Source organism: Wyeomyia smithii, chromosome 3 (genome assembly GCF_029784165.1).
Source record: "Wyeomyia smithii strain HCP4-BCI-WySm-NY-G18 chromosome 3, ASM2978416v1, whole genome shotgun sequence".
Classification (NCBI taxonomy): Eukaryota; Metazoa; Arthropoda; class Insecta; order Diptera; family Culicidae; genus Wyeomyia; species Wyeomyia smithii.
In genome coordinates this window covers 191,722,675-191,743,401 of record NC_073696.1, presented here as the reverse complement: position 1 = coordinate 191,743,401, position 20,727 = coordinate 191,722,675, and positions in this window count along the sequence as shown.

Here is a 20,727-nt window from a genome sequence, read left to right as displayed (position 1 = left end):
CAAAATTATGACTTTCTGTGCTAAATTTGCCTCTAAATCGAAATTCAAAGCGATGACATATGATTCTTTTTTCACTAAAATGTTTGTTAATGTTCAGGAAAGACATTTGAGGAAAAGTAATTTGTATCTGATCACTAAAACTTGAGATATTATTCACAAAACTACGTAAAACATGCAAAATTATGACTTTTTATACTTAATTCAGCAATGATATTCGAGAAGAAATAATAGTTATCTGATAATGCAATTGTTATTCATCGCCGAATCAAACATCGTGCTCTTCCCCATCTTGAGACGAAAGTTATTGAAACTTTGGGAATTGAAGTTCAAACTGAACTTGGGATTTTATTTATTGCCGCAGCATATTTACCATTTCAATGCACACGCGAGCTCAAAAATTATTTTAAAGGTGATTTACAAAAACTCACCAGAAATCGTTCGAAATTTTTCATAATCGGCGATTTTAACGCTAAACATCGTTCATGGAATAATTCTCAAAGTAATTCCAATGGCAAAATTTTATTCAATGATTGTTCTTCAGGATACTATTCTATTTTGTCTCCGAATAGTCCTACATGCTTTTCTTCTGTAAGAAACCCTTCAACAATTGATTTGGTGCTGACAGATCAAAGTCATGTATGTAGTGATTTGATCACACATGCTGACTTTGATTCTGACCATCTTCCAATAACTTTTTCTTTATCACATGAATCAGTTTTAAACCCTATGAGCTCTGTTTTTAATTATAACAAAGCTAATTGGGAAAGATACAAAAATTATATTGAGAGAAATTTCAATAATGAGCTTGATTTGCAAAACGAAGTGAATATTGATTCCGCTTTGGAAGCATTAAAATGTGCAATTGTTGATGCCAGGAATTATTCTGTTCCAAAGGCTCAAGTGAAATTTGATTCACCAATAATTGACGAAAATCTTCAACTTCTAATTCGTTTGAAAAATGTCCGCAGACGTCAATATCAACGTTCTCGTGACCCTGTTTTCAAAACTATTTATAAAGATTTACAGAAAGAGATTAAACATAGATTTACTCTTCTGAGAAATCAAAGTTTTGAGACTAAAGTTGAAAAATTGAAACCATATTCAAAACCATTTTGGAAGCTGTCGAAGATTCTTAAGAAACCTTCAAAGCCTGTTCCAGTTTTAAAAGATGGTGAACGTTTTCTTGTATCCAATGAACAAAAGGCTCAAAGACTTGCTCAGCAGTTTGAGAGTGTTCATAACTCAAATTTGAATTTTGTGAGTCCAATTGAAAATGAAGTCACACGTCAATTTGATTTAATTTCTTCCCAGAATTTTTTACCTGCAGAAATAATTGAAACTAACTTGAATGAGATTAAATCAATTATTAAAAATTTCAAAAATATGAAAGCACCTGGTGACGATGGAATCTTTAATATACTAATCAAACATCTCCCTGAGAGCACAATGGATTTTTTGGTGAAAATTTTCAATTGCTGCTTCAAAATTGCATATTTTCCCAAATTATGGAAAAATGCAAAAATTACTCCCATTTTAAAACCGGATAACAACCCAGCTGAAGTTTCAAGTTATCGACCAATCAGTTTGCTTTCTTCAATAAGTAAACTGTTTGAGAGAGTTATTCTTAACAGAATGATGTCACACATCAACGAAAATTCAATTTTTGCAAATGAACAGTTTGGATTTCGCCATGGGCATTCCACAACTCATCAATTGCTCAGAGTTACTAATATGATACGAGCTAACAAATCTGAAGGTTATTCCACTGGAGCTGCTCTTTTAGACATAGAAAAAGCATTCGACAGTGTTTGGCATAAAGGTTTGATTGCGAAATTGCAAACTTTTAATTTTCCAATTTTCCTAATCAAAATTTTAAAAAATTATCTTACTGATCGAACTCTGCAGGTTGTCTATCAGAATTCAAAATCTGATAGATTTCCTGTCAGAGCAGGTGTGCCTCAAGGTTCAGTCTTGGGTCCAGTCCTGTACAACATATTCACTTCAGATCTTCCTGATTTGCCTCCAGGATGCACAAAGTCATTGTTCTGCGATGACACAAGCATTTCCGTAAAAGGAAAAAGACTTCGTGTCATATGCAGTCGATTGCAGAAAAGTTTAGATATTTTTTCTTCCTACTTGCAAAAGTGGAAAATCTCTCCCAATGCTTCTAAAACTCAAATGATAATTTTTCCGCATAAGCCTAGGGCTTCTTTCCTCAAGCCAAACAATAATCACGTTGTCAAGATGAATGGGGTTATTTTAAGTTGGTCCGACAAGGTTAAGTACTTGGGACTAATTTATGATAAAAAACTTATTTTCAAAGAGCACATTGAGAGTATACAAGCCAAGTGCATCAAATATACGAGATGTTTATATCCTCTCATTAACAGGAATTCTAAACTTTGTTTAAAGAACAAACTTTTGATTTACAAACAAATTTTTAGACCAGCAATGCTTTATGCTGTACCGATCTGGTCAAGTTGCTGTTCAACAAGGAAGAAAACGCTCCAAAGGATTCAGAATAAAATTCTGAAAATGATTTTGAAGCGTCCTCCTTGGTTTGGTACACTCGAATTACATAGACTTACTGGTGTTGAACCATTAGAAGCTATGTCAAATAAAATTATTAACAATTTTCGACAAAAATCGTTGCAATCCTCAATTGCTACGATAAGCTCTCTTTATAGCCAATAAGTTAGCAATTAAGTTAGTTGTAAGTTTACTTCCCCTTTTCTGACAAGTAGGTTTAAATCCCTACGAATGATAAGTCCTAATTGCGAAAGCAAACAAATCCTAACAATTAAAATTACAAATTTCTAACAGTGTTGAGAAGTCACCATTTGTGATTGGACACACATACTCATTATTTACTAATATTTATCATAAATACTTAAGCTACTAACAAATCCCCCCTTAAAAAAAAAAAAAAAAAAAAAAAATAGTTATCTGATAACTGAAAATAGAGATATTATTCACAAAACTAAGTAAAACATGTAATATCATGGATATTTTGCCTCAATTTGTCTCTAAATTCAAATTCAAAGCTATGATATATGATTTTTTCCATTAAAATGTTCGTTTATGTTCAGAAAAGATTTTTGAGTAAAAATAACAGATTTTTGATTACTGAAAATTGAGATATTATTCAAAACACTACGTTAAACAAGCAAAATCATGAATATTTGAACCCAATTTGCCTCTAAATCGAAATTCAAAGCAATGATATGTAAATGTTCTTCATTGAAATGTTTGTTAATGTTCAGGAAAGACACTTGAGGAAAGATAATGGATATCTTATTGCTGAAAGTTGAGATATTACTTTGAAAAACTACGTATATATGATGATGATTTTCTGCATACAGTAAAACACATTAAAATACTCTTTTTGAAATTTATATATATATATATATAATTTATATATATATATTTGTTTATATTACTTTATATTTTAATTTTTGTTACGACAAATTAACCGTTAATTTACACAATAGAAACAAAAGATGTAAGAAAGGTAACTAAAATTGTGAATGATGTTTAAAACATCAATAAAAATAACTTTCCTGGTTGATTTATTATAAAAAAATTGATAGAACAATTTCAATATAACGTAACGAGTTGAAAAAAGTTACATTGTAACGAAAAATGTTGTGCCAAAGTTTAGGTTTTCACATTTGTTTTTGTATCAAGAAAAAAACACAATTGAAAAAAATAGGACAATATTGCTAAAAGCGAGAGCTGAATTCAGGCAGACTTTGTTTCCAAAGTTAGTAAAACGTGTACTTGATGACCGTGTTTAACAAATGTTTTTAAACAAAATAATATAAAATTAAAAAAAAATAATAGATGATGTCCACCACGCAACCAAATGTTTGAATAAAATAAGAAAACGGCTATTTTATTTTTATGTGGAAATTAGTACAAAATCCAGATTTAAACAAACATGATATGCCACATTTTAATTCTAAACGTCACACCACATTTGGATTTTTTTTTAACTATATTGCCGCTCATAGCAAGTCCGTCCCATTTGCGTTTTGGTGCTGACGAGAAAACAGCAATTGAAAATCGTAACGCATTGGGTGAAATTTGGCACTCAAATGTTTTTTCAATCAAGACCATCAACAGAATTTAGTACTGCAATGACAATCTAACACTCTTACATCATAAAACTTGTATAAACACCGAAATTTGACTAAAATTTGTTGAAAATCATAAGCTGGGACTCACATGCGATTACTTTTACGGTACGTAGCCAGAATGATAGCAAGTCAGTCCCATAGCCGGCTACGACCGGTGATGAAAAACAAACTACTGCAAATCAATGGCGGTGCTATAGCTTGCGTTTAGAATGAATCCATCGCTGGTCAATTCATAAATGACCTTCTCTCGTGCCTTATTAAACAAATTTTTTTGTGGAAGGAAAACATAATGTACCAACTGCGCCGCTTAGAATAAAATTATAACAATAATGTTACAATTCTGGCCCACGTCATTACATAAAATGCGGATAAAATACGAAAAGTAGTATTTACTCAAGAATGCTTTAACTAACAATACAGTGACACACCTGAAGCGTTCATTGTCAACAACCAACAGCTAAAGGCAGCTACTGGTGGAAACTTTGTCTTGAAGAAAACATTGTACTATCAGCTAGAGCCACACGATGTAGAACGTGTAAAATTCACTCAAACCTCCTATCGAATATCACTTGGTACATCCAATTCTAAACCTGAAGACCATAAGTTGTGGTCGTTCTTAATCAAAAATAATAAGCGGTGACATGTAGGTTTTTTCACATGAAAATGTTTGCTGATGTTCAGAAAGACATTTGAGAAAAAATAATAGGTATCTAATTACTGAAACTTGAGATATTATTCACCAAACTACGTAAAACATGCAAAATTATGACTTTCTGTGCTAAATTTGCCTCTAAATCGAAATTCAAAGCGATGACATATGATTCTTTTTTCACTAAAATGTTTGTTAATGTTCAGGAAAGACATTTGAGGAAAAGTAATTTGTATCTGATCACTAAAACTTGAGATATTATTCACAAAACTACGTAAAACATGCAAAATTATGACTTTTTATACTTAATTCAGCAATGATATTCGAGAAGAAATAATAGTTATCTGATAATGCAATTGTTATTCATCGCCGAATCAAACATCGTGCTCTTCCCCATCTTGAGACGAAAGTTATTGAAACTTTGGGAATTGAAGTTCAAACTGAACTTGGGATTTTATTTATTGCCGCAGCATATTTACCATTTCAATGCACACGCGAGCTCAAAAATTATTTTAAAGGTGATTTACAAAAACTCACCAGAAATCGTTCGAAATTTTTCATAATCGGCGATTTTAACGCTAAACATCGTTCATGGAATAATTCTCAAAGTAATTCCAATGGCAAAATTTTATTCAATGATTGTTCTTCAGGATACTATTCTATTTTGTCTCCGAATAGTCCTACATGCTTTTCTTCTGTAAGAAACCCTTCAACAATTGATTTGGTGCTGACAGATCAAAGTCATGTATGTAGTGATTTGATCACACATGCTGACTTTGATTCTGACCATCTTCCAATAACTTTTTCTTTATCACATGAATCAGTTTTAAACCCTATGAGCTCTGTTTTTAATTATAACAAAGCTAATTGGGAAAGATACAAAAATTATATTGAGAGAAATTTCAATAATGAGCTTGATTTGCAAAACGAAGTGAATATTGATTCCGCTTTGGAAGCATTAAAATGTGCAATTGTTGATGCCAGGAATTATTCTGTTCCAAAGGCTCAAGTGAAATTTGATTCACCAATAATTGACGAAAATCTTCAACTTCTAATTCGTTTGAAAAATGTCCGCAGACGTCAATATCAACGTTCTCGTGACCCTGTTTTCAAAACTATTTATAAAGATTTACAGAAAGAGATTAAACATAGATTTACTCTTCTGAGAAATCAAAGTTTTGAGACTAAAGTTGAAAAATTGAAACCATATTCAAAACCATTTTGGAAGCTGTCGAAGATTCTTAAGAAACCTTCAAAGCCTGTTCCAGTTTTAAAAGATGGTGAACGTTTTCTTGTATCCAATGAACAAAAGGCTCAAAGACTTGCTCAGCAGTTTGAGAGTGTTCATAACTCAAATTTGAATTTTGTGAGTCCAATTGAAAATGAAGTCACACGTCAATTTGATTTAATTTCTTCCCAGAATTTTTTACCTGCAGAAATAATTGAAACTAACTTGAATGAGATTAAATCAATTATTAAAAATTTCAAAAATATGAAAGCACCTGGTGACGATGGAATCTTTAATATACTAATCAAACATCTCCCTGAGAGCACAATGGATTTTTTGGTGAAAATTTTCAATTGCTGCTTCAAAATTGCATATTTTCCCAAATTATGGAAAAATGCAAAAATTACTCCCATTTTAAAACCGGATAAGAACCCAGCTGAAGTTTCAAGTTATCGACCAATCAGTTTGCTTTCTTCAATAAGTAAACTGTTTGAGAGAGTTATTCTTAACAGAATGATGTCACACATCAACGAAAATTCAATTTTTGCAAATGAACAGTTTGGATTTCGCCATGGGCATTCCACAACTCATCAATTGCTCAGAGTTACTAATATGATACGAGCTAACAAATCTGAAGGTTATTCCACTGGAGCTGCTCTTTTAGACATAGAAAAAGCATTCGACAGTGTTTGGCATAAAGGTTTGATTGCGAAATTGCAAACTTTTAATTTTCCAATTTTCCTAATCAAAATTTTAAAAAATTATCTTACTGATCGAACTCTGCAGGTTGTCTATCAGAATTCAAAATCTGATAGATTTCCTGTCAGAGCAGGTGTGCCTCAAGGTTCAGTCTTGGGTCCAGTCCTGTACAACATATTCACTTCAGATCTTCCTGATTTGCCTCCAGGATGCACAAAGTCATTGTTCTGCGATGACACAAGCATTTCCGTAAAAGGAAAAAGACTTCGTGTCATATGCAGTCGATTGCAGAAAAGTTTAGATATTTTTTCTTCCTACTTGCAAAAGTGGAAAATCTCTCCCAATGCTTCTAAAACTCAAATGATAATTTTTCCGCATAAGCCTAGGGCTTCTTTCCTCAAGCCAAACAATAATCACGTTGTCAAGATGAATGGGGTTATTTTAAGTTGGTCCGACAAGGTTAAGTACTTGGGACTAATTTATGATAAAAAACTTATTTTCAAAGAGCACATTGAGAGTATACAAGCCAAGTGCATCAAATATACGAGATGTTTATATCCTCTCATTAACAGGAATTCTAAACTTTGTTTAAAGAACAAACTTTTGATTTACAAACAAATTTTTAGACCAGCAATGCTTTATGCTGTACCGATCTGGTCAAGTTGCTGTTCAACAAGGAAGAAAACGCTCCAAAGGATTCAGAATAAAATTCTGAAAATGATTTTGAAGCGTCCTCCTTGGTTTGGTACACTCGAATTACATAGACTTACTGGTGTTGAACCATTAGAAGCTATGTCAAATAAAATTATTAACAATTTTCGACAAAAATCGTTGCAATCCTCAATTGCTACGATAAGCTCTCTTTATAGCCAATAAGTTAGCAATTAAGTTAGTTGTAAGTTTACTTCCCCTTTTCTGACAAGTAGGTTTAAATCCCTACGAATGATAAGTCCTAATTGCGAAAGCAAACAAATCCTAACAATTAAAATTACAAATTTCTAACAGTGTTGAGAAGTCACCATTTGTGATTGGACACACATACTCATTATTTACTAATATTTATCATAAATACTTAAGCTACTAACAAATCCCCCCTTAAAAAAAAAAAAAAAAAAAAAAAATAGTTATCTGATAACTGAAAATAGAGATATTATTCACAAAACTAAGTAAAACATGTAATATCATGGATATTTTGCCTCAATTTGTCTCTAAATTCAAATTCAAAGCTATGATATATGATTTTTTCCATTAAAATGTTCGTTTATGTTCAGAAAAGATTTTTGAGTAAAAATAACAGATTTTTGATTACTGAAAATTGAGATATTATTCAAAACACTACGTTAAACAAGCAAAATCATGAATATTTGAACCCAATTTGCCTCTAAATCGAAATTCAAAGCAATGATATGTAAATGTTCTTCATTGAAATGTTTGTTAATGTTCAGGAAAGACACTTGAGGAAAGATAATGGATATCTTATTGCTGAAAGTTGAGATATTACTTTGAAAAACTACGTATATATGATGATGATTTTCTGCATACAGTAAAACACATTAAAATACTCTTTTTGAAATTTATATATATATATATATATATATATGTATATATATATATATATATATATATATATATATATATATATATATATATATATATATATATATATATATATATATATATATATATATATATATATATATATATTATACATAAAATACATGCAAAATTTTGACTTTTGACTTTTTGAGAATGAGCTCAATTTACCTGTAAATTTTTTTTTTTTTTCAATAAAATGTTCGTTGTTCCTTTCAACATCTGCAAATATTTTCTAGCAGAAGAATTTATGTTTTAATTTGGTGCGAGTCGAGCAAAAAAAATTACATTTCTGGTGTTTTCGTAGTTTTGTGAATAGTAACACATTACGGGATTCGAAATACTTTTTTAATTTTACCAAAACTATATTTTGGGACATTTGGCTGGAGGAAAGGCCACTTTTTTATCCTTTTTTTTTAATTTCTACGTAGTTGTGTGGATTGAAACGTTAACTTCTTCTCAGACGTGTTCCTTGGACACCAACAAACATTTTTGCTATAAAAATTCACATGTTATCTCTTTAGATATGATTACAGAGGAGAACTAAGCTTTAGATATGATTACAGAGGAGGTCACGCTAAATTCTTCTTACTTTGATTACTTTCTTCTAAAAGTTACATAAAAAGAGGTTTAGCTGTGAACAATTGACGAATATCCGGCTATCACCCGAGTGTGGTATATTCGGAACTGGGATGACCCCACATAACATTTTCCAAAATAACGACTTCTGGTTTCAGGAAAGTAATCTAAATGGTATTCGGCCAACCATCTAAATACTTCCGAAACTTCCGAACTCCATACGTCGTTTTGAAATCCGAAATGGCGACTTTCCAGTTCCCAAATCACAAAAGGCAATCCATAATGGTTATTTCCGTTCTGTGCGTTCTCAGAATATGAAAGTACTTAAAATGATGATGGACGTATAAGGTGTGAAATATATTTTTGAAGTGAGTTCTGCTAATAATGCAATGAATTATCAAAAATGATTCCTAATTTTGAAATTTTTGATCCCGAGCATCGCCGGGAACGTTCAACTAGTATATTATAAATGTATTGTCTTCAAATGTATATAATGAATGAAATTCTCTCTCTGAGGAAGATATATTAATGGTTGGATGATGCGATTCAGAGAAATCAATATTACAGTCTAGATAAGCATATTGAGTAAAATTCAGAACAAAATTTTAACCTAATATTTAACGCAAAGCAAATAAAACAATCGAGCTAGTATAAAACATTACTGAATTTTTTAAGATCAAATAATAATTTAATTATCAGCTGGAGCACAACTAATGATCATTATTTATTCTAATGAATATAAGTTTTGTTCATGTGAAGCTATTCTGAAGTACACTAATGACGCTTTCTACGCAATGGATACATAGCGTGCGAAAAATAGCGTAAGTTCAAAAATCCGTGCATATTCGGAAATTGACGTAAACAAGTCGTTGAAAAGAAAAAATACTCTGAAGGTTTACCCAAAAGCTTATTGAAATAACTCAACAGTACTTACCGATTACTAATATGAAATATAGTTCTCCAGAATGCTAGTATACTGAAAACTCTGCACCAAACTGCCACTGGTACTACACGATGAATCCTGTTGAGATGAAACTCGACACGTAGGTAAACACTTCCTTAACTCACAACATCAACTGTTAAAGGTTAATGAATCAATGATGAGTTTTGAAAATTTCAATAATGCAGTATGGACATTGTGTCCCTATAGAAATTATCTGTCTCGTTTAGCGTGATTACACGACGAGTTGAAGCAAGAGCGCGCGACATCATCTTTGCAATTTTCCTCACACGTTACTTCTTGTTTGATGAACTTATTGTCCTTCCAAATTTTTAACTGGCACTTACATGAGACAGCGAGCCAAGCGCTGAATGAACTTTTTGAAACAGAAAATAAAATCGTGCCTAAATGAGACAACAAAAACCGCAGGATTTCGTTGTTTCAGCTGTTAAATCAACCAATAATAGAAGAAGGATGGTGAAAATGTATGGGAATATGAATGTTACTATGGGAGGCTCTAACATAGTAAAACGTAATACTCGCCACATTCAGTCAATCTGGGTCGATACATGAGGGTCTCAACTAGCACGGAAAAATAAACTTAGGACTTAAGTCGTGTGCAAAAAATTTTTATTGAATTTTTTTTCCGCTCATATATATGTATGGGAATATGAATGTTACTATGGGTGGCTCTAACATAGTAAAACGTAATACTCGCCACATTCAGTCAATCTGGGTCGATACATGAGGGTCTCAACTAGCACGGAAAAATAAACTTAGGACTTAAGTCGTGTGCAAAAACTTTTTATTGAATTTTTTTCCGCTCATATATATGTATGGGAACATGAATGTTACTATGGGAGGCTCTAACATAGTAAAACGTAATACTCGCCACATTCAGTCAATCTGGGTCGATACATGAGGGTCTCAACTAGCACGGAAAAATAAACTTAGGACTTAAGTCGTGTGCAAAAAATTTTTATTGAATTTTTTTTCCGCTCATATATATGTATGGGAATATGAATGTTACTATGGGTGGCTCTAACATAGTAAAACGTAATACTCGCCACATTCAGTCAATCTGGGTCGATACATGAGGGTCTCAACTAGCACGGAAAAATAAACTTAGGACTTAAGTCGTGTGCAAAAACTTTTTATTGAATTTTTTTTCCGCTCATATATATGTATGGAAATATGAATGTTACTATGGGAGGCTCTAACATAGTAAAACGTAATACTCGCCACATTCAGTCAATCTGGGTCGATACATGAGGGTCTCAACTAGCACGGAAAACTAAACTTAAGACTTAAGTCGTGTGCAAAAAATTTTTATTGAATTTTTTTTCCGCTCATATATATGTATGGGAATATAAATGTAACTTTGGGAGGCTCTAACATAGTAAAACGTAATACTCGCCACATTCAGTCAATCTGGGTCGATACATGAGGGTCTCAACTAGCACGGAAAAATAAACTTAGGACTTAAGTCGTGTGCAAAAACTTTTTATTGAATTTTTTTCCGCTCATATATATGTATGGGAACATGAATGTTACTATGGGAGGCTCTAACATAGTAAAACGTAATACTCGCCACATTCAGTCAATCTGGGTCGATACATGAGGGTCTCAACTAGCACGGAAAAATAAACTTAGGACTTAAGTCGTGTGCAAAAACTTTTTATTGAATTTTTTTTCCGCTCATATATATGTATGGGAGTATGAATGTTACTATGGGTGGCTCTAACGTAGTAGAACGTAATACTCGCCACATTCAGTCAATCTGGGTCGATACATGAGGGTCTCAACTAGCACGGAAAAATAAACTTAGGACTTAAGTCGTGTGCAAAAAATTTTTATTGAATTTTTTTTCCGCTCATATATATGTATGGGAATATAAATGTTACTATGGGAGGCTCTAACATAGTAAAACGTAATACTCGCCACATTCAGTCAATCTGGGTCGATACATGAGGGTCTCAACTAGCACGGAAAAATAAACTTAGGACTTAAGTCGTGTGCAAAAACTTTTTATTGAATTTTTTTTCCGCTCATATATATGTATGGGAGTATGAATGTTACTATGGGTGGCTCTAACATAGTAGAACGTAATACTCGCCACATTCAGTCAATCTGGGTCGATACATGAGGGTCTCAACTAGCACGGAAAAATAAACTTAGGACTTAAGTCGTGTGCAAAAACTTTTTATTGAATTTTTTTTCCGCTCATATATATGTATGGGAATATAAATGTAACTATGGGAGGCTCTAACATAGTAAAACGTAATACTCGCCACATTTAGTCAATCTGGGTCGATACATGAGGGTCTCAACTAGCACGGAAAAATAAACTTAAGACTTAAGTCGTGTGCAAAAAATTTTCATTGAGTTTTTTTTCCGCTCATATATATGTATGGAAATATGAATGTTACTATGGGAGGCTCTAACATAGTAAAACGTAATACTCGCCACATTCAGTCAATCTGGGTCGATACATGAGGGTCTCAACTAGCACGGAAAACTAAACTTAAGACTTAAGTCGTGTGCAAAAAATTTTTATTGAATTTTTTTTCCGCTCATATATATGTATGGAAATATAAATGTAACTTTGGGAGGCTCTAACATAGTAAAACGTAATACTCGCCACATTCAGTCAATCTGGGTCGATACATGAGGGTCTCAACTAGCACGGAAAAATAAACTTAGGACTTAAGTCGTGTGCAAAAACTTTTTATTGAATTTTTTTCCGCTCATATATATGTATGGGAACATGAATGTTACTATGGGAGGCTCTAACATAGTAAAACGTAATACTCGCCACATTCAGTCAATCTGGGTCGATACATGAGGGTCTCAACTAGCACGGAAAAATAAACTTAGGACTTAAGTCGTGTGCAAAAACTTTTTATTGAATTTTTTTCCGCTCATATATATGTATGGGAACATGAATGTTACTATGGGTGGCTCTAACATAGTAAAACGTAATACTCGCCACATTCAGTCAATCTGGGTCGATACATGAGGGTCTCAACTAGCACGGAAAACTAAACTTAAGACTTAAGTCGTGTGCAAAAAATTTTTATTGAATTTTTTTTCCGCTCATATATATGTATGGGAATATAAATGTAACTTTGGGAGGCTCTAACATAGTAAAACGTAATACTCGCCACATTCAGTCAATCTGGGTCGATACATGAGGGTCTCAACTAGCACGGAAAAATAAACTTAGGACTTAAGTCGTGTGCAAAAACTTTTTATTGAATTTTTTTCCGCTCATATATATGTATGGGAACATGAATGTTACTATGGGAGGCTCTAACATAGTAAAACGTAATACTCGCCACATTCAGTCAATCTGGGTCGATACATGAGGGTCTCAACTAGCACGGAAAAATAAACTTAGGACTTAAGTCGTGTGCAAAAAATTTTTATTGAATTTTTTTTCCGCTCATATATATGTATGGGAACATGAATGTTACTATGGGTGGCTCTAACATAGTAAAACGTAATACTCGCCACATTCAGTCAATCTGGGTCGATACATGAGGGTCTCAACTAGCACGGAAAAATAAACTTAGGACTTAAGTCGTGTGCAAAAAATTTTTATTGAATTTTTTTTCCGCTCATATATATGTATGGGAGTATGAATGTTACTATGGGTGGCTCTAACATAGTAGAACGTAATACTCGCCACATTCAGTCAATCTGGGTCGATACATGAGGGTCTCAACTAGCACGGAAAAATAAACTTAGGACTTAAGTCGTGTGCAAAAAATTTTTATTGAATTTTTTTTCCGCTCATATATATGTATGGGAATATAAATGTTACTATGGGAGGCTCTAACATAGTAAAACGTAATACTCGCCACATTTAGTCAATCTGGGTCGATACATGAGGGTCTCAACTAGCACGGAAAAATAAACTTAAGACTTAAGTCGTGTGCAAAAAATTTTCATTGAATTTTTTTTCCGCTCATATATATGTATGGAAATATGAATGTTACTATGGGAGGCTCTAACATAGTAAAACGTAATACTCGCCACATTCAGTCAATCTGGGTCGATACATGAGGGTCTCAACTAGCACGGAAAACTAAACTTAAGACTTAAGTCGTGTGCAAAAAATTTTTATTGAATTTTTTTTCCGCTCATATATATGTATGGGAATATAAATGTAACTTTGGGAGGCTCTAACATAGTAAAACGTAATACTCGCCACATTCAGTCAATCTGGGTCGATACATGAGGGTCTCAACTAGCACGGAAAAATAAACTTAGGACTTAAGTCGTGTGCAAAAACTTTCTATTGAATTTTTTTCCGCTCATATATATGTATGGGAACATGAATGTTACTATGGGAGGCTCTAACATAGTAAAACGTAATACTCGCCACATTCAGTCAATCTGGGTCGATACATGAGGGTCTCAACTAGCACGGAAAAATAAACTTAGGACTTAAGTCGTGTGCAAAAAATTTTTATTGAATTTTTTTTCCGCTCATATATATGTATGGGAACATGAATGTTACTATGGGTGGCTCTAACATAGTAAAACGTAATACTCGCCACATTCAGTCAATCTGGGTCGATACATGAGGGTCTCAACTAGCACGGAAAAATAAACTTAGGACTTAAGTCGTGTGCAAAAACTTTTTATTGAATTTTTTTTCCGCTCATATATATGTATGGGAGTATGAATGTTACTATGGGTGGCTCTAACATAGTAGAACGTAATACTCGCCACATTCAGTCAATCTGGGTCGATACATGAGGGTCTCAACTAGCACGGAAAAATAAACTTAGGACTTAAGTCGTGTGCAAAAAATTTTTATTGAATTTTTTTTCCGCTCATATATATGTATGGGAATATAAATGTTACTATGGGAGGCTCTAACATAGTAAAACGTAATACTCGCCACATTTAGTCAATCTGGGTCGATACATGAGGGTCTCAACTAGCACGGAAAAATAAACTTAAGACTTAAGTCGTGTGCAAAAAATTTTCATTGAATTTTTTTTCCGCTCATATATATGTATGGAAATATGAATGTTACTATGGGAGGCTCTAACATAGTAAAACGTAATACTCGCCACATTCAGTCAATCTGGGTCGATACATGAGGGTCTCAACTAGCACGGAAAACTAAACTTAAGACTTAAGTCGTGTGCAAAAAATTTTTATTGAATTTTTTTTCCGCTCATATATATGTATGGGAATATAAATGTAACTTTGGGAGGCTCTAACATAGTAAAACGTAATACTCGCCACATTCAGTCAATCTGGGTCGATACATGAGGGTCTCAACTAGCACGGAAAAATAAACTTAGGACTTAAGTCGTGTGCAAAAACTTTTTATTGAATTTTTTTCCGCTCATATATATGTATGGGAACATGAATGTTACTATGGGAGGCTCTAACATAGTAAAACGTAATACTCGCCACATTCAGTCAATCTGGGTCGATACATGAGGGTCTCAATTAGCACGGAAAAATAAACTTAGGACTTAAGTCGTGTGCAAAAACTTTTTATTGAATTTTTTTCCGCTCATATATATGTATGGGAACATGAATGTTACTATGGGTGGCTCTAACATAGTAAAACGTAATACTCGCCACATTCAGTCAATCTGGGTCGATACATGAGGGTCTCAACTAGCACGGAAAAATAAACTTAGGACTTAAGTCGTGTGCAAAAAATTTTTATTGAATTTTTTTTCCGCTCATATATATGTATGAGAACATGAATGTTACTATGGGTGGCTCTAACATAGTAAAACGTAATACTCGCCACATTCAGTCAATCTGGGTCGATACATGAGGGTCTCAACTAGCACGGAAAAATAAACTTAGGACTTAAGTCGTGTGCAAAAACTTTTTATTGAATTTTTTTTCCGCTCATATATATGTATGGGAGTATGAATGTTACTATGGGTGGCTCTAACATAGTAGAACGTAATACTCGCCACATTCAGTCAATCTGGGTCGATACATGAGGGTCTCAACTAGCACGGAAAAATAAACTTAGGACTTAAGTCGTGTGCAAAAAATTTTTATTGAATTTTTTTTTCCGCTCATATATATGTATGGGAATATAAATGTTACTATGGGAGGCTCTAACATAGTAAAACGTAATACTCGCCACATTTAGTCAATCTGGGTCGATACATGAGGGTCTCAACTAGCACGGAAAAATAAACTTAAGACTTAAGTCGTGTGCAAAAAATTTTCATTGAATTTTTTTTCCGCTCAAATATATGTATGGGAATATAAATGTTACTATGGGAGGCTCTAACATAGTAAAACGTAATACTCGCCACATTCAGTCAATCTGGGTCGATACATGAGGGTCTCAACTAGCACGAAAAAATAAACTTAAGACTTAAGTCGTGTGCAAAAAATTTTTATTGAATTTTTTTTCCGCTCAAATATATGTATGGGAATATAAATGTTACTATGGGAGGCTCTAACATAGTAAAACGTAATACTCGCCACATTCAGTCAATCTGGGTCGATACATGAGGGTCTCAACTAGCACGGAAAAATAAACTTAGGACTTAAGTCGTGTGCAAAAAATTTTTATTGAATTTTTTTTCCGCTCATATATATGTATGGGAACATGAATGTTACTATGGGTGGCTCTAACATAGTAAAACGTAATACTCGCCACATTCAGTCAATCTGGGTCGATACATGAGGGTCTCAACTAGCACGGAAAAATAAACTTAGGACTTAAGTCGTGTGCAAAAACTTTTTATTGAATTTTTTTTCCGCTCATATATATGTATGGAAATATGAATGTTACTATGGGAGGCTCTAACATAGTAAAACGTAATACTCGCCACATTCAGTCAATCTGGGTCGATACATGAGGGTCTCAACTAGCACGGAAAACTAAACTTAAGACTTAAGTCGTGTGCAAAAAATTTTTATTGAATTTTTTTTCCGCTCATATATATGTATGGGAATATAAATGTAACTTTGGGAGGCTCTAACATAGTAAAACGTAATACTCGCCACATTCAGTCAATCTGGGTCGATACATGAGGGTCTCAACTAGCACGGAAAAATAAACTTAGGACTTAAGTCGTGTGCAAAAACTTTTTATTGAATTTTTTTCCGCTCATATATATGTATGGGAACATGAATGTTACTATGGGAGGCTCTAACATAGTAAAACGTAATACTCGCCACATTCAGTCAATCTGGGTCGATACATGAGGGTCTCAACTAGCACGGAAAAATAAACTTAGGACTTAAGTCGTGTGCAAAAACTTTTTATTGAATTTTTTTCCGCTCATATATATGTATGGGAACATGAATGTTACTATGGGTGGCTCTAACATAGTAAAACGTAATACTCGCCACATTCAGTCAATCTGGGTCGATACATGAGGGTCTCAACTAGCACGGAAAAATAAACTTAGGACTTAAGTCGTGTGCAAAAAATTTTTATTGAATTTTTTTTCCGCTCATATATATGTATGGGAACATGAATGTTACTATGGGTGAGTCTAACATAGTAAAACGTAATACTCGCCACATTCAGTCAATCTGGGTCGATACATGAGGGTCTCAACTAGCACGGAAAAATAAACTTAGGACTTAAGTCGTGTGCAAAAACTTTTTATTGAATTTTTTTTCCGCTCATATATATGTATGGGAGTATGAATGTTACTATGGGAGGCTCTAACATAGTAGAACGTAATACTCGCCACATTCAGTCAATCTGGGTCGATACATGAGGGTCTCAACTAGCACGGAAAAATAAACTTAGGACTTAAGTCGTGTGCAAAAAATTTTTATTGAATTTTTTTTCCGCTCATATATATGTATGGGAATATAAATGTTACTATGGGAGGCTCTAACATAGTAAAACGTAATACTCGCCACATTTAGTCAATCTGGGTCGATACATGAGGGTCTCAACTAGCACGGAAAAATAAACTTAAGACTTAAGTCGTGTGCAAAAAATTTTCATTGAATTTTTTTTCCGCTCATATATATGTATGGAAATATGAATGTTACTATGGGAGGCTCTAACATAGTAAAACGTAATACTCGCCACATTCAGTCAATCTGGGTCGATACATGAGGGTCTCAACTAGCACGGAAAAATAAACTTAAGACTTAAGTCGTGTGCAAAAAATTTTTATTGAATTTTTTTTCCGCTCAAATATATGTATGGGAATATAAATGTTACTATGGGAGGCTCTAACATAGTAAAACGTAATACTCGCCACATTCAGTCAATCTGGGTCGATACATGAGGGTCTCAACTAGCACGGAAAAATAAACTTAGGACTTAAGTCGTGTGCAAAAACTTTTTATTGAATTTTTTTTCCGCTCATATATATGTATGGAAATATGAATGTTACTATGGGAGGCTCTAACATAGTAAAACGTAATACTCGCCACATTCAGTCAATCTGGGTCGATACATGAGGGTCTCAACTAGCACGGGAAAATAAACTTAGGACTTAAGTCGTGTGCAAAAACTTTTTATTGAATTTTTTTTCCGCTCATATATATGTATGGGAGTATGAATGTTACTATGGGTGGCTCTAACATAGTAGAACGTAATACTCGCCACATTCAGTCAATCTGGGTCGATACATGAGGGTCTCAACTAGCACGGAAAAATAAACTTAGGACTTAAGTCGTGTGCAAAAAATTTTTATTGAATTTTTTTTCCGCTCATATATATGTATGGGAATATAAATGTTACTATGGGAGGCTCTAACATAGTAAAACGTAATACTCGCCACATTTAGTCAATCTGGGTCGATACATGAGGGTCTCAACTAGCACGGAAAAATAAACTTAAGACTTAAGTCGTGTGCAAAAAATTTTCATTGAATTTTTTTTCCGCTCATATATATGTATGGAAATATGAATGTTACTATGGGAGGCTCTAACATAGTAAAACGTTATACTCGCCACATTCAGTCAATCTGGGTCGATACATGAGGGTCTCAACTAGCACGGAAAAATAAACTTAAGACTTAAGTCGTGTGCAAAAAATTTTTATTGAATTTTTTTTCCGCTCAAATATATGTATGGGAATATAAATGTTACTATGGGAGGCTCTAACATAGTAAAACGTAATAATCGCCACATTCAGTCAATCTGGGTCGATACATGAGGGTCTCAACTAGCACGGAAAAATAAACTTAGGACTTAAGTCGTGTGCAAAAACTTTTTATTGAATTTTTTTTCCGCTCAAATATATGTATGGAAATATGAATGTTACTATGGGAGGCTCTAACATAGTAAAACGTAATACTCGCCACATTCAGTCAATCTGGGTCGATACATGAGGGTCTCAACTAGCACGGAAAAATAAACTTAGGACTTAAGTCGTGTGCGAAAACTTTTTATTGAATTTTTTTCCGCTCATATATATGTATGGGAACATGAATGTTACTATGGGAGGCTCTAACATAGTAGAACGTAATACTCGCCACATTCAGTCAATCTGGGTCGATACATGAGGGTCTCAACTAGCACGAAAAAATAAACTTAGGACTTAAGTCGTGTGCAAAAACTTTTTATTGAATTTTTTTCCGCTCATATATATGTATGGGAACATGAATGTTACTATGGGAGGCTCTAACATAGTAAAACGTAATACTCGCCACATTCAGTCAATCTGGGTCGATACATGAGGGTCTCAACTAGCACGGAAAAATAAACTTAGGACTTAAGTCGTGTGCAAAAACTTTTTATTGAATTTTTTTCCGCTCATATATATGTATGGGAACATGAATGTTACTATGGGTGGCTCTAACATAGTAAAACGTAATACTCGCCACATTCAGTCAATCTGGGTCGATACATGAGGGTCTCAACTAGCACGGAAAAATAAACTTAGGACTTGAGTCGTGTGCAAAAAATTTTTATTGAATTTTTTTTCCGCTCATATATATGTATGGGAATATGAATGTTACTATGGGTGGCTCTAACATAGTAAAACGTAATACTCGCCACATTCAGTCAATCTGGGTCGATACATGAGGGTCTCAACTAGCACGGAAAAATAAACTTTTTACTTTAGTCGTGTGCAAAAACTTTTTATTGAATTTTTTTTCTGCTCATATATATGTATGGGAACATGAATGTCACTATGGGAGGCTCTAACATAGTAAAACGTAATACTCGCCACATTCAGTCAATCTGGGTCGATACATGAGGGTCTCAACTAGCACGGAAAAATAAACTTAGGACTTAAGTCGTGTGCAAAAAATTTTTATTGAATTTTTTTTCCGCTCATATATATATGTATGGAAATATGAATGTTACTATGGGTGGCTCTAACATAGTAAAACGTAATACTCGCCACATTCAGTCAATCTGGGTCGATACATGAGGGTCTCAACTAGCACGGAAAAATAAACTTAGGACTTAAGTCGTGTGCAAAAACTTTTTATTGAATTTTTTTTCCGCTCATATATATGTATGGAAATATGAATGTTACTATGGGAGGCTCTAACATAGTAAAACGTAATACTCGCCACATTCAGTCAATCTGGGTCGATACATGAGGGTCTCAACTAGCACGGAAAAATAAACTTTCGACTTAAGTCGTGTGCAAAAACTTTTTATTGAATTTTTTTTCTGCTCATATATATGTATGGGAACATGAATGTCACTATGGGAGGCTCTAACATAGTAAAACGTAATACTCGCCACATTCAGTCAATCTGGGTCGATACATGAGGGTCTCAACTAGCACGGAAAAATAAACTTAGGACATAAGTCGTGTGCAAAAAATTTTTATTGAATTTTTTTTCCGCTCATATATATATGTATGGAAATATGAATGTTACTATGGGTGGCTCTAACATAGTAAAACGTAATACTCGCCACATTCAGTCAATCTGGGTCGATACATGAGGGTCTCAAC